We start from the raw sequence: 12,108 nt of genomic DNA, 5'->3' as shown, positions 1-12,108 counted from the left end.
TGTCTCCACAAGGTCAACCTTAATACCCTCAAAGTGACTGGTCAGGCACCAGCAACAGCTTCTCCAGGTTGGCAGGGAGCCTCCTGCCTTTCCCCTGTGGTCATGCCTACCTGGAGGGGCCTGGCAATAAGGTTGCTGCTGGCATGGGCAGCCTGTTCTCTTCAAAGCAGCTGCATGGTGGTGGCAGACACCAAAGTTCTTAGACTGGGAGCTGCAGGGAGTCTGAGGGTATGATCCCCTCTTCCAACTTCCAGAGCACCCCTCCCCTTGCCCCTGGTTGTCTGAAACCTTTTCCAAAAGGACGAAAGGAGCTCAGATTAGTTGTCCATAGTGTTCCTGGTTGGAAATGATTTGGTCAAGTCTCTTCTGGAGGAAATCTTTAGAAAGCTTCCAAAAATAATTCAGCAGGAATATGAAGCATGAACAGGAAGGACCTGTAAACCTCCACTTCAGTCTTCAAGACATAACAGTTTTGAATCTGAGCCTTTTTCTACTACCATTCAGATTGTTGGGCCATCATATGATTGATCATTGTTTTTGTGTACTGTAGAAGAAATCTTTTCCTACTCCAAGGAAATCATCCTGCCAAATCTGTGGAAGAAGCTTTACTTCATTGACAAGAACATTAGACCATTGAACTGAGTCTCAAAATTGAGAAATTAAAGCAGTACATTAAAAAGAAAAATTGGAAAATTTAAGCAGAAAGAAAACATTGCAAATACAGTGGTAATTTGGACCAGTGAAACAGTGAAATGCTGCCTAATTGGGAAGTAATACATAGCTGGAGAATTGAGGTGCAGGGATCGCCCCCTAGTGTTCATGGTAAAGTGTGGAGTCAAGTCTGGAGTCTGGCTCTAGGAAGGGAACTCAAAGTAACTCTTGAATTTATGAAGTATTTCTCTCCAAAGGAAAGGAATGGTGGAAAAGCTTCAGTAAAGCACATTCTCTCTAAACATATCATTCTCTAAATGCAGGAGGTTTATCTGTTTACGATACAGATGTCAGTTTGGAATTAAGCTGGACATGTCCTTGTATTTCTATCTCTACACCTTGAACAAGAATGACCCGTGTTATGATTCTTTATGCACTATCTTGGGAGCATATTCATGTTACAGGCCTGATGTTGGTTTTGTTCCAGGGATGTCCTTCATTAGGCAGGACACATTCTCAATTAGGAAGACATAGATGCCTTCACTGCATTTGGAAATCTCATGAGTAAGTCATGCCAGTTGGCCTTTTTCTGTGTGGATTGCAACAAGATGTTGAAATATTTTAGAACATTTTAAGTATTCTTCGACGACAATCTCATTATACTGTTTCTTTATATTTTTAATTGATTTTAATTTATTGTCTTTACATAGATTCAAGTGTCCCACCGAATACATCCCCCCACCCTCGTGTTCCCCTCAACATCCCCCTTGCACCCTTCCTCCCAACAGCCTCCCCTCTTTCCTCCAGATTTGCTTTCCTGCTCTCTATAACGCTGTGTTATGTATATATAATTTCACCAATCTCTTTCCCTTCTCTGATCCCATCCTCTCATCCCCTTTCCTTCTATCCGCTTTCCCTCTGGTCCCTTAAATCCCACCTCTGCCTCTATTCCGTTCCTCTGTTCACATTGTTCATCAGATTCCTCAAATGAGTGAGGTCATATGATATTTTTCTTTCTCTGCCTGGCTTATTTCACTTAGCATAATAGTTTCCAGGTCCATCCACGTTGTCGCAAAAAGTAAGATTTCCTTCTTTTTCTGGTTGCATAGTATTCCATTGTATATATGTACCAGCACTTTTTATTCCACTTGTTCACTGACAGACACTTCGGCTGTTTCCAGATTTTGGCTATTATAAACAATGCTTCAGTAAACATGGGGGTGCATTTCTTCTTTTGAATCAGTGATTTGGTTCTTAGAATATATTCCTAAAAGTGGGATGGCTGGGTCAAAAGGCAGTTCCATTTTTAATTTTTTGAAGAATCTCCATACTGTTTTCCACAGTGGCTACACCAGTGGATGCAGGAGGGTTCTCTTTTCTCCATATCCTTGCACTAACTATGTGTTACTTTGTTAATGAGCACTATTCTGACTTGTGTGAGGTGGTATTTCTCTTTCAGACAGTTCCTTGTTGGGGGAAAAAAATTGCACTGATTTCTGAATATTGATTTTATTATCCTGCCACCTTGTGGAATTCATTTAACAGGTCTGGTAGTTTTTTGACTGAGACTTTAGGGTTTTCTATGTACAGCATCATATCATTAGCAAATAATGATAATTTTACTTCTTCTTTTCCAATTTGGATGCCTTTTATTTTCTCTTCTTGTCTGATTGCTGTGGATAGGACTTCCAGAACTATGTTGAATAAGAGTGGTGAAGGGAGGTGACCTACCTTGTTCCTGATCTTAAGGAAATTGCTTTTAATATTTGCCCATTGAGTATGATGTTGGCTGTGGGTTTGTCATAGATGGCCTTTATCATGTTGAGGTATGTTCCCTGTATTCCTACTTTGCTGAGAGTTTTGATCATAAATGGGTGCTGCATTTTATCAAATCCTTTTTCTACATCTACTAATATGATCATGTGATTTTTCTCCTTCCTTTTGTTTATATGATGAATCACATTGATTGATTTGGAAATATTGTACCAGCCTTGCTTCCCCAGAATAAATCCCACTTGATCATGATGTATGATTTTTTTAATGTATTGCTGGATCCGATTTGCTAATATTTTGTTGAGGATTTTAGCATCTAAATTCATCAGGGATATTGGCCTATAGTTTTCTTGCTTTGTATTGTCTTTGCCTGGTTTTGGAATCAGAATTATGCTCGCCTCATGAAAGGAGTTTGGAAGTCTTCCCTTCTCTGGAATTTTTTGAAATAGCTTGAGAAGGATAGGAGTTAGTTCTTCTTTGAATATTTGGTAGAATTCACCTGTGAAGCCGTCTGGCCTAGGGATTTTGTTTATTGGGGTTTTTTTGATAACTGTTTCGATCTCATTTGGTGTAATCAGTCTGTTTAGGTTTTCTGATCCTTCCAGATTGATTTTTGAAAGATTATATGTTTTAAGGAATTTGTCATTTCACCTGGGTTGTCTAATTTTTTGGCATACATTTCTTCATAGTATTTTCTTACAATCCTTTATATTTCTGCTGTCAGTTGTTACTTCTCTGCTCTCATTTCTAATTTTTTTTATTTGCGTCCTCTTTTTTTCTTGGTGAGTCTGGTTAAAGGTTCATCGATCTTGTTTACCTTTTCAAAGAACCAACTCTTGGTTTCATTGATCCTCAATATTGTTTCTTTAGCCTCTATGTTATTTATTTCCACTCTGATCTTTATTATTTTCTTCCTTCTACTACCTCTGGACTTTACCTGCTCTTCTTTTTCTAGTTCTTTTAGATGCAAGGTTAAGTTGTTTATTTGAGCTTTTTTTTCCCCCTTCTTCTTAAGGTATGCCTGTAATGCTATGAACTTCACTCTCAGGACTGCTTTTGCTGTGTCTCATAAATTTTGAGTTGTTGTATGTTCATTTTCATTTTTTTCTAGGAAATTTTTTATTTCTTCTTTGATCTCATTATTAACCTATTCATTATTTAGTAACATGCTATTTAGTTTCCAAGTATTTGAATGTTTTTCAGTTTTTCTGTTTTAGTTGATTTCTAATTTCATGCCATTGTAATCATAGAAGATGCTTGATACAGTTTCAATCTTTTTAAATTTATTGAGACTCGTTTTGTGTCCTAACATGTGGTCTATCCTAGAGAATGTATCATGAGCACTTGAAAAGAATGTATATTCTGCTGCTTTTGGGTAAAAGGTTCTGAAGATATCTATCGATATTAAATACAATAGATCTAGTGTGTCCTTTAAGGCTGCTGTTTCTTTGTTAATTTTTTTCTTGAGGATCTATCCCAGTGGTAGTCAAACTGGTCCCTACTGCCCACTAGTGGGCATTCCAGATTTCATGGTGGCAGTAGCAGAGCAACCAAAGTACAATTATTAATAAAAAGATAGATTTAACTATAGTATGTTGTTTTATAAAGGTTTATTCTGCCAAACAGCAAAAATCTGACATAAAGTACTTGGTAAGTAATTATTATTATATGCTTTAACTTGCTGTAACTCTGCTTTATAAATTTTATAAAGTAAAGTTACTTCCCTACTTTATAAGTCACCATTACTGTGGAACCCGTGGGCAGTTAGAAAATTTTACTACTAACAGAGATACAAAAGTGGGCGGTAGGTATAAAACTATTGACTACCCCTGATCTAGCCAGTGATGTTAAATGGGGTATTGAAATTCCCTATTATTATAATATTGCTGTTGATTTCACCCTTTATGTCCATCAAGATCTGCTTTATATATTTAAGTGCTCCTATGTTAGACAAATAGATATTTATAATGGTTATATCTTCCTGTTGGATTGCTTCCTTTATCATTATGTAGTGACCTTCTTTTTTTATAATTTTAATGCACTGACATTGATAAATCGGGGTACATATATTCAGAGAAAACATCTCCAGATTATTTTGACATTTGATTATGTTGTATACCCCTCACCCAAAGTCAAATTGTCTTCTGTCACCTTCTATCTGGTTTTCTTTGTGGCCCTCCCCTCCCCCCACACCCTCTCTCTTTATCCTCCCTCCCTCCCTGCACCCCCCACTGCCCATTAACATCACATTCTTGTCCATGTCTCTGAGTCTCATTTTTATGTCCCATCTATGTATGGATTTATATAGTTCTTAGTTTTTTATGATTTACTTATTTCACTTCATATAATGTTATCAAGGTCCATCCATGTTATTGTAAATGATCTGATGTCATCATTTCTTATGGTTGAGTAGTATTCCATAGTATATATGTACCAGAGCTTTGTAATCCACTCGTACACTGATGGACACTTGGGCTGTTTCCAGATCTTCGCTATTGTGAACAATGCTGCCATAAACATGGGGGTGCATTTCTCCTTTGGAACAGTTCTATCGTGTTCTTAGGGTATATTCCTAAAAGTGGGAGAGCTGGGTCAAAAGGCAGTTCGATTTTAAAATTTTTGAGGACTCTCCATACTGTTTTCCACAGTGGATGTACCAGTCTGCATTCCCACCAGCAGTGTAGGAGGGTTCCCTTTTCTCCACACCCTCGCCAGCACTTATTCTGTGTTGTTTTGTTGATGAGCACCATTCTGACTGGTGTGAGGTGATATCTCATTGTGGTTTTAATTTGCATTTCTCTAATGATTAGTGATGTTGAGCATTTTTTCATATGCCTACTGGCCATCTGTATGTCCTCTTTGGAGAAGTGTCTACTCATTTCTTTTGCCCATTTTTTGATTGGATTGTTTGTCTTTCTGGTGTTGAGATTTACAAGTTCTTTATAAATATTGGTTATTAACCCCTTATCAGATGTATTGTCAAATATGTTCTCCCATTTTGTAGTTTGTCTTTTTATTCTGTTCTTATTGTCTTTAGCTCTGCAAAAGCATTTTAGTTTGATATAGTCCCATTTGTTTATCCTGTGTTTTATTTCCCTTGCCCGTGGAGATAAATCAGCAAATATATTGCTGCGAGAGATGTCTGAGAGCTTACTGCCTATGTTTTCTTCTAAGATGCTTATGGTTTCACAGCTTACATTTAAGTCTTTTATCCATTTTGAGTTTATTTTTGCGAATGGTGTAAGTTGGTGGTCTAGTTTCATTTTTTTGCAGGTTGCTGTCCAGTTTTCCCAACACCATTTATTAAAGAGGCTGTCTTTACTCCATTGTATTTCCTTACCTCCTTTGTCAAATATCAGTTGTCCATAGAGCTGTGGATTTATTTCTGGGTTCTCTGGTCTGTTCCATTAATCTATATGCCTGTTCTTATGCCAGTACCAGGTTGTTTTGAGTACAATGGCCTTGTAGAATAACTTGATGTCAGGAAGTGTGATACCTCCCACTTTATTCTTCTTTTTTAAGATTGCTGAGGCTATTCGTGTTCTCTTTTGGTTCCATATAAATTTTTGGAATATGTGATCTATATCTTTAAAGTATGTCATTGGTATTTTAATTGGTATTGCATTGAATTTATAAATTGCTTTGGGTAATATAGACATTTTAATGATGTTTATTCTTCCTAACCATGAGCACGGTATATGCTTCCACTTGTTTGTATCTTCCTTGATTTCTTTTATCAATGTTTTATAATTTTCCGAGTACAAGTCTTTAGTCTCCTTGGTTAAATATACTCCTAGGTACTTTATTTTTTTGGTTGTAATAGTGAAGGAATTGTTTCCTTAATTTCTCTTTCTGACTGTTCATTGTTGGTGTATAAAAATGCCTCTGATTTCTGAGTATTAATTTTATATCCTGCCACTTTGCTGAATTCATTTATCAGGTCCAGTAGTTTTTTGACTGAGACTTTATGGTTTTCTATATACAGTATCATATCATCTGCAAATAATGATAGTTTTACTTCTTCTTTTCCAACTTGAATACCTTTTATTTCTTCTTCTTGTCTGATTGCTGTGGCTAGGACTTCCAGGACTATGTTGAATAAGAGTGGTGAAAGGGGGTACCCCTGCCTTGTTCCTGATCTTAAGGGGATTGCTTTTAATTTTTGCCCATTGAGTATGATTTTTGCTGTGGGTTTGTTGTAGATGGCTTTTTATCATGTTGAGGTATGTTCCCTGTATTCCCACTTTGCTGAGAGTTTTGATCATAAATGGTGCTGAATTTTATCAAATGCTTTTTCTGCATCTATTGAAATTATCATGTGGTTTTTCTCCTTCCTTTTGTTTATGTGATGAATCAGATTGATTGATTTGGGAATATTGTACCAGCCTTGCCTCCCCAGAATAAATCCCACTTGATCATGGTGTATGATTTTTTTTTTTTATATTGTTGGATCCGGTTTGCTAATATTTTGTTGAGGATTTTAGCATCTAAATTCATCAGGGATATTGGCCTATCATTTTCTTTCTTTGTGTTGTCTTTGCCTGGTTTTGGAATCAGAATTATGCTCGCCTCATAAGAGGAGCTTGGAAATGTTCCTTCCTCTTGAATTTTTTGAAATAGCTTGAGAAGGATAGGAGTTAGTTCTTCTTTGAATATTTGGTAGAATTCACTTGTGAAGCCATCAGGCCCAGGACTTTTCTTTGTTGGAAGTTTTTTGATAACTGTTTTGATCTCATTTGGTGTAATTGGTCTGTTTAGGTTTTCTGATTCTTCCAGATTGATTTTTGGAAGATTGTATGTTTCAAGGAGTTTTTCCATTTCATCTAGGTTGTCTAGTTTTTGGCATACAGTTCTTCATAGTATTTTTTTTTTTTTTACAATCCTTTGTATTTCTACTGTCAGTTGTTATTTCTCCTCTCTCATTTCTAATTTTATTTATTTGAGTCCTCTCTCTTTTTTTCTTGGTGAGTCTAGTTAAAGGTTCATCGATCTTGTTTACCTTTACAAAGAACCAGCTCCTAGTTTTATTGATCCTCTGTATTGTTTTTTAGTCTCTATGTCATTTGTTTCTGCTCTGATCTTTATTATTTCCTTTGGTCTACTACATTTGGGCTTTACTTGCTGTTCTTTTTCTAGTTCTTTTAGATGCAGGGTTAAGTTGTTTATTTGAGCTTTCTCTAGCTTCTTAATGTGTGCCTGTAGTGCTATGAACTTCACTCTCAGTACTGCTTTTGCTATGTCCCATAAATTTTGAGTTGTTGTATGCTCATTGTCATTCGTTTCTAGGAATTTTTTTATTTCTTCTTTGATCTCATTCTTTTTTCTTTCTTTTTTTTTTTAATTTTATTTATTCATTTTTAGAGAGGAGAGAGACAGAGAGAGAGAAGGGAGGAGGAGCTGGAAGCATCAACTCCCATATGTGCCTTGACCAGGCAAGCCCAGGGTTTCGAACCGGCGACCTCAGCATTTCCAGGTCGACGCTTTATCCACTGCGCCACCACAGGTCAGGCCATTGATCTCATTCTTAATCCATTTGTTATTTAACAACCTATTTAGTTTCCATGTGTTTGAGAATTTTTGAGTTTTTTTGTTGTGGTTGATTTCTCGTTTCATGCTATTGTGATCACAGAAAGTGCTCAATATGATTTCAATCTTCTTAAATTTTTTGAGACTGCTTTTGTGCTCTAACATGTCATCTATTCTAGAGAATATACCATGAGCACTTGAAGAGAATGTATATTCTGCTGCTTTAGGGTGAAAGGTTCTGAAGATATCTATTAAATTGAGTTGATGTAGTGTGTCCTCTAAGTCTGCTGTTTCTTTGTTAATTTTCTTTATTGAGGATCTATCTGGTGATGTTAGTGGTGTATTGAAATCCTCTGCTATTATAGTATTGCTGTTGATCTCACCCTTTATATCCATCAAAGTCTGCTTTATATATTTAAGCTCCTATATTAGGTGCGTAGATATTTATAACAGTTATATCTTTCTGTTGGATTGCTCCCTTTATCATTATGTAGTGGCCTTCTTTATCTCTTACTATATCCTTTGTTTTAAAGTCCATTTTGTCTGATATAAGTATTGCTACCCCAGCTTTTTTTTTTTATGTTCATTTGCATGAAATGTTTTTTCCCATCCTTTGACCTTCAGTCTATGTGCACTTTTTGTTTTAAGGTTTGTCTCTTGTAGACAGCATATGTACGGCTCCTGTTTTCTTATTCATGCAGCTACCCTGTGTCTTTTGATTGGATCATTTAACCCATTTGCATTTAAGGTTATTATTGTTATGTAGTTGTTTATTGCCATTTTATTTTTTAAAGCTGTATTCCTCTTTTGCTATATTTTTTCCCCACTTTGATCTGTTTACAACAGGCCCTTTAACATTTCCTGCAGCATTGGTTTGGTTGTAATGAATTCCTTGAGGTTTTTTTTTTTTTGTCTGGGAAGCTTTTTATTTCTACTTCAATTTTAAATGATAGCCTTGCTGGATAAAGTAGTCTTGGTTGTAGGTTCTTGTTCTGCATTACTTTGAATATTTCTTGCCATTCCCTTCTGGCCTCAAGTGTTTCTGTTGAGAAGTCTGTTGTCATCCTTATGGGGGCTCCTTTGTAGGTGATAACCTTTTTTTCTCTAGCAGCTTTTAACATTTTCTCTATTTCACTTAGCTTTGGTATTTTAATTATGATATGTCTTGGTGTAGGTCTTTTTGTGTTCCTCTTTAATGAGATTTTCTGTGCTTCTTGAACTTATGTGAGTTTTTCCTTCATTTATTTAGGGAAGTTTTCAGCTATAATTTCTTCAATCAGGTTCTCTATCCCTTGTTCTTTCTCTTCTTCTTCAGGAACCCCTATTATGTGGATGTTGTTTCTCTTCATGTTGTCACAGAGATCTTTTAGAGTTTCCTCAGACTTTTTGAGCCTCTTTTCTTTATGCTGTTCTGCTTTCATGCTTTCACTTATCTTGTCCTTTTAATCATCGATTCTGTCCTCTGCTTCATCCAGCCTGCTTTTAATTCCTTCTAGTGTAGTCTTCATTTATGATATTGTGTTTGTCACTTCTGTCCAATTCTTTTTTATGATTTCAATGTCCATTTTGATGCCTGCTATCTCTTTGTTTAGATGCTCATTATGTACATTTATTGTTGCTCTAAGATCCTTGAGCATCCTAACAATCATTATTTTAAACTCTGCTTCCTGTATCTTGGTTATTTCCATCTTGTTCTGTTCTTTTTCTGGGGATTTCTCTTGTTGATTCATTTGATAGCATTTTTCTGTCTTCCCATTTTGTCTATGTATAGACTGCTCCTTTGGATGTGTTTTTTTTGCATAGCTAGCTTAGTATAAGGTTGGTGTTGTCTGCCTCCAGCTTTCAGTTGTATTGTTTCTACATCTTCTTGAGTTGGCTTCAGCTATTGTTTGTAATCCACTTTTAAAAGTGGGCTACTTTTCTGCTGCTACTGCTCTTTTTGCTGTTTGGGCAAGTGTTTTCTATGCCTTAGCTGTGTCAGGTGTGAGGAGCTTTTCCTTAAGATAGTACTCTAACTATGGTTGTTAGGTCCTGAGCTGATGCTTTCCATATCTGGCCATTGGATGTATCAGCCCTGGATCTCCCTGGCTGGAACCTAGAGCAGACCAGTGGGCGGGGGAGGGGATCACTGCTTTTGACTGGCCCTAGCAACCTTCTTGGAGCTACAGGCAATCCAGAATTTGTGGATTGCCTCTGCTGTGCCCTGATGCCATTGTAAATAGCTGCAGTCCTAGGCTCTACTCTTGGCCAGTGTGTGTGGCCTCTCTATTCTCAAGGTGTGGTCTCCCACCAGCTCCCTGCTGCCTCTACCTCCTTGGGAACTCAGGCACTGGCACTGCCGGGCATGCAGGCTCACCCACTGCAGCTCGGGCTGCTCTGCCGGCGTTGGGTGCTCCTTGCCTTGCTGGGCTCTGCCACCCCCACCCTGCAGGTGTGTGGGCTGCCTCTTCGGTCTCCACCCCTCACCTTCACAGTGCAGGCACTGGGCTCTGCCCCCTGTGGGCACAGCAGGATGCCTCACTGGGCTCCACCCCCTGCTATCACGTGGGAAACCTCACCCTATTGGGCTCAGCCCCACCTGGTGCGAGTGGATCACCTCACCCTGCAGGGTTCTGTCCACCGTTGGCTTACAGGAGGCGTCTCCAGGCTCTGCCCCCTGCTGCTGTGGTGTGGTCTGCCTCACTGGGCTCTGGCCCCCCCCAATCTCATGGGCCAAGCACCATGGCCACTGCCACAGGTGGGCCCTTCTGCCCTTCGTAGGGTATTCAGCAGGTTGGTGGGGACTGTGTAGCCCAGACTTCAGCACTCAAAACCTGTTTCCCTGATGTGCCCCTTACTTCTAAGCATCTACCTGCACTGACTGGAGCAGGAGAGTCTCTGGTGTGTGAGGTAATTGCTTCCATTTGCTGGCTTGGTTCTCCCACAAAAAACAGTCACTTTAGGTTTAGGGAGTGACCTAGTACGGGGGTCAGGGTGGCTGTCCCCCAAAGTCTCTCCCTGTGCCCCTGAGACCACAGTCTCCTCTTGGTACTCCAGTTCTCTTGGTGCTCCCTGCTCCTGGAGCCCCGGGGTAAGTGGCTGTGAATGAATTTTTCTGTGTGGTCCCTTTAAGATGGAGCCTGGGTCTGAGAGTTGTCTCCCTTTGGCAAACAGTAACCTGGCTCTTCTTTCAGCTAAATACTGTCCGTATGCCTCCTCTAGTCTCTGGGGATCCAGGCTGGGATTCCTGTCCTGGGGCTGAGGACCCCAAACTCTCTGGGTAATCCACCCTACCATGAAAGACCCTCCGGGCTGCCTCTCACTCCTGGGAGTGGGGCAGCCCTTTCTGTGTCTCTGCCTTTTCTACCAGCTCAGTGTGGTTCCTTCAGTGATGCTTGGTTATAGATTCCTCTTAGTGTAGTTCAAAGTTGGTTTTTCAAGATGATTGTTCTTAAGTTAAGTTTTAATCCACTTTGGTGTTGGGAGGTGGAATTTGTAATGTCCACCTACTCCATCGCCATTTTCCCTTCCCATACTGTTTCTTCACATCAAGTCTTATGGTCTTGCACCAGACACCTACTTGATAGACTATATTTTCACATAGTAGCTTGAATCTCAACTCTATTGGATCTAGCCTGTCTAGTCTGGGATGTATTTTGCAGAGATGGGAAAGAATCCTCCAAGTATTTGAAGGTATTTTCCTGCAGATAGACTTATTCATATAGCACAGTTTCTAACTGAATTGGCAGAGGATATCATGCCAGGAAAGCTGTTCTGCTGTATCACAGCCACTCAGAGAAGCACCAATAAATAGATTTAGGTCTTTGTGTTTGGAATGTAGGCTATTCAGGAAGGAGACAAGAATAACAGTAATGTTTTGAATAGATAATTTTCATAATAAACAAATGAATTCAAATATAAAAAAGTATTTTTGACAACAGCATTTTATTTCACATTTAAACAAAATAGAGGAAAGTTGGAGAAATCCAAACATATATCAAGAGATGAAAAACAACTGATTTTGAATTTTGTAGTAAAATGAATAACTTATTGACATGTTATTAAAAAAACTTTTGTAGGGACAGACAGGAAGGGAGAGAAATGAAAAGCATCAATTCTTCGTTGCAGCTTCTTAGTTGTTCATGGATTGCTTTCACATATGTGCCTTGACCAGGGGGC

At 38.6% G+C, this 12,108-nt stretch overlaps 1 pseudogene; it reads left to right on the top strand.

Annotated features, from left to right (window-relative positions):
• Positions 1-230: 230 nt before the first annotated feature.
• LOC136319634 (TBC1 domain family member 12 pseudogene) lies at positions 231-11,743 on the top strand (annotated as a pseudogene).
• Positions 11,744-12,108: the final 365 nt, after the last annotated feature.

This window comes from Saccopteryx bilineata, chromosome 1 (genome assembly GCF_036850765.1).
Source record: "Saccopteryx bilineata isolate mSacBil1 chromosome 1, mSacBil1_pri_phased_curated, whole genome shotgun sequence".
Taxonomy (NCBI): Eukaryota; Metazoa; Chordata; class Mammalia; order Chiroptera; family Emballonuridae; genus Saccopteryx; species Saccopteryx bilineata.
Note: the sequence above shows the minus strand (reverse complement) of the source record. Positions and strands in the feature narration are given on the sequence as shown.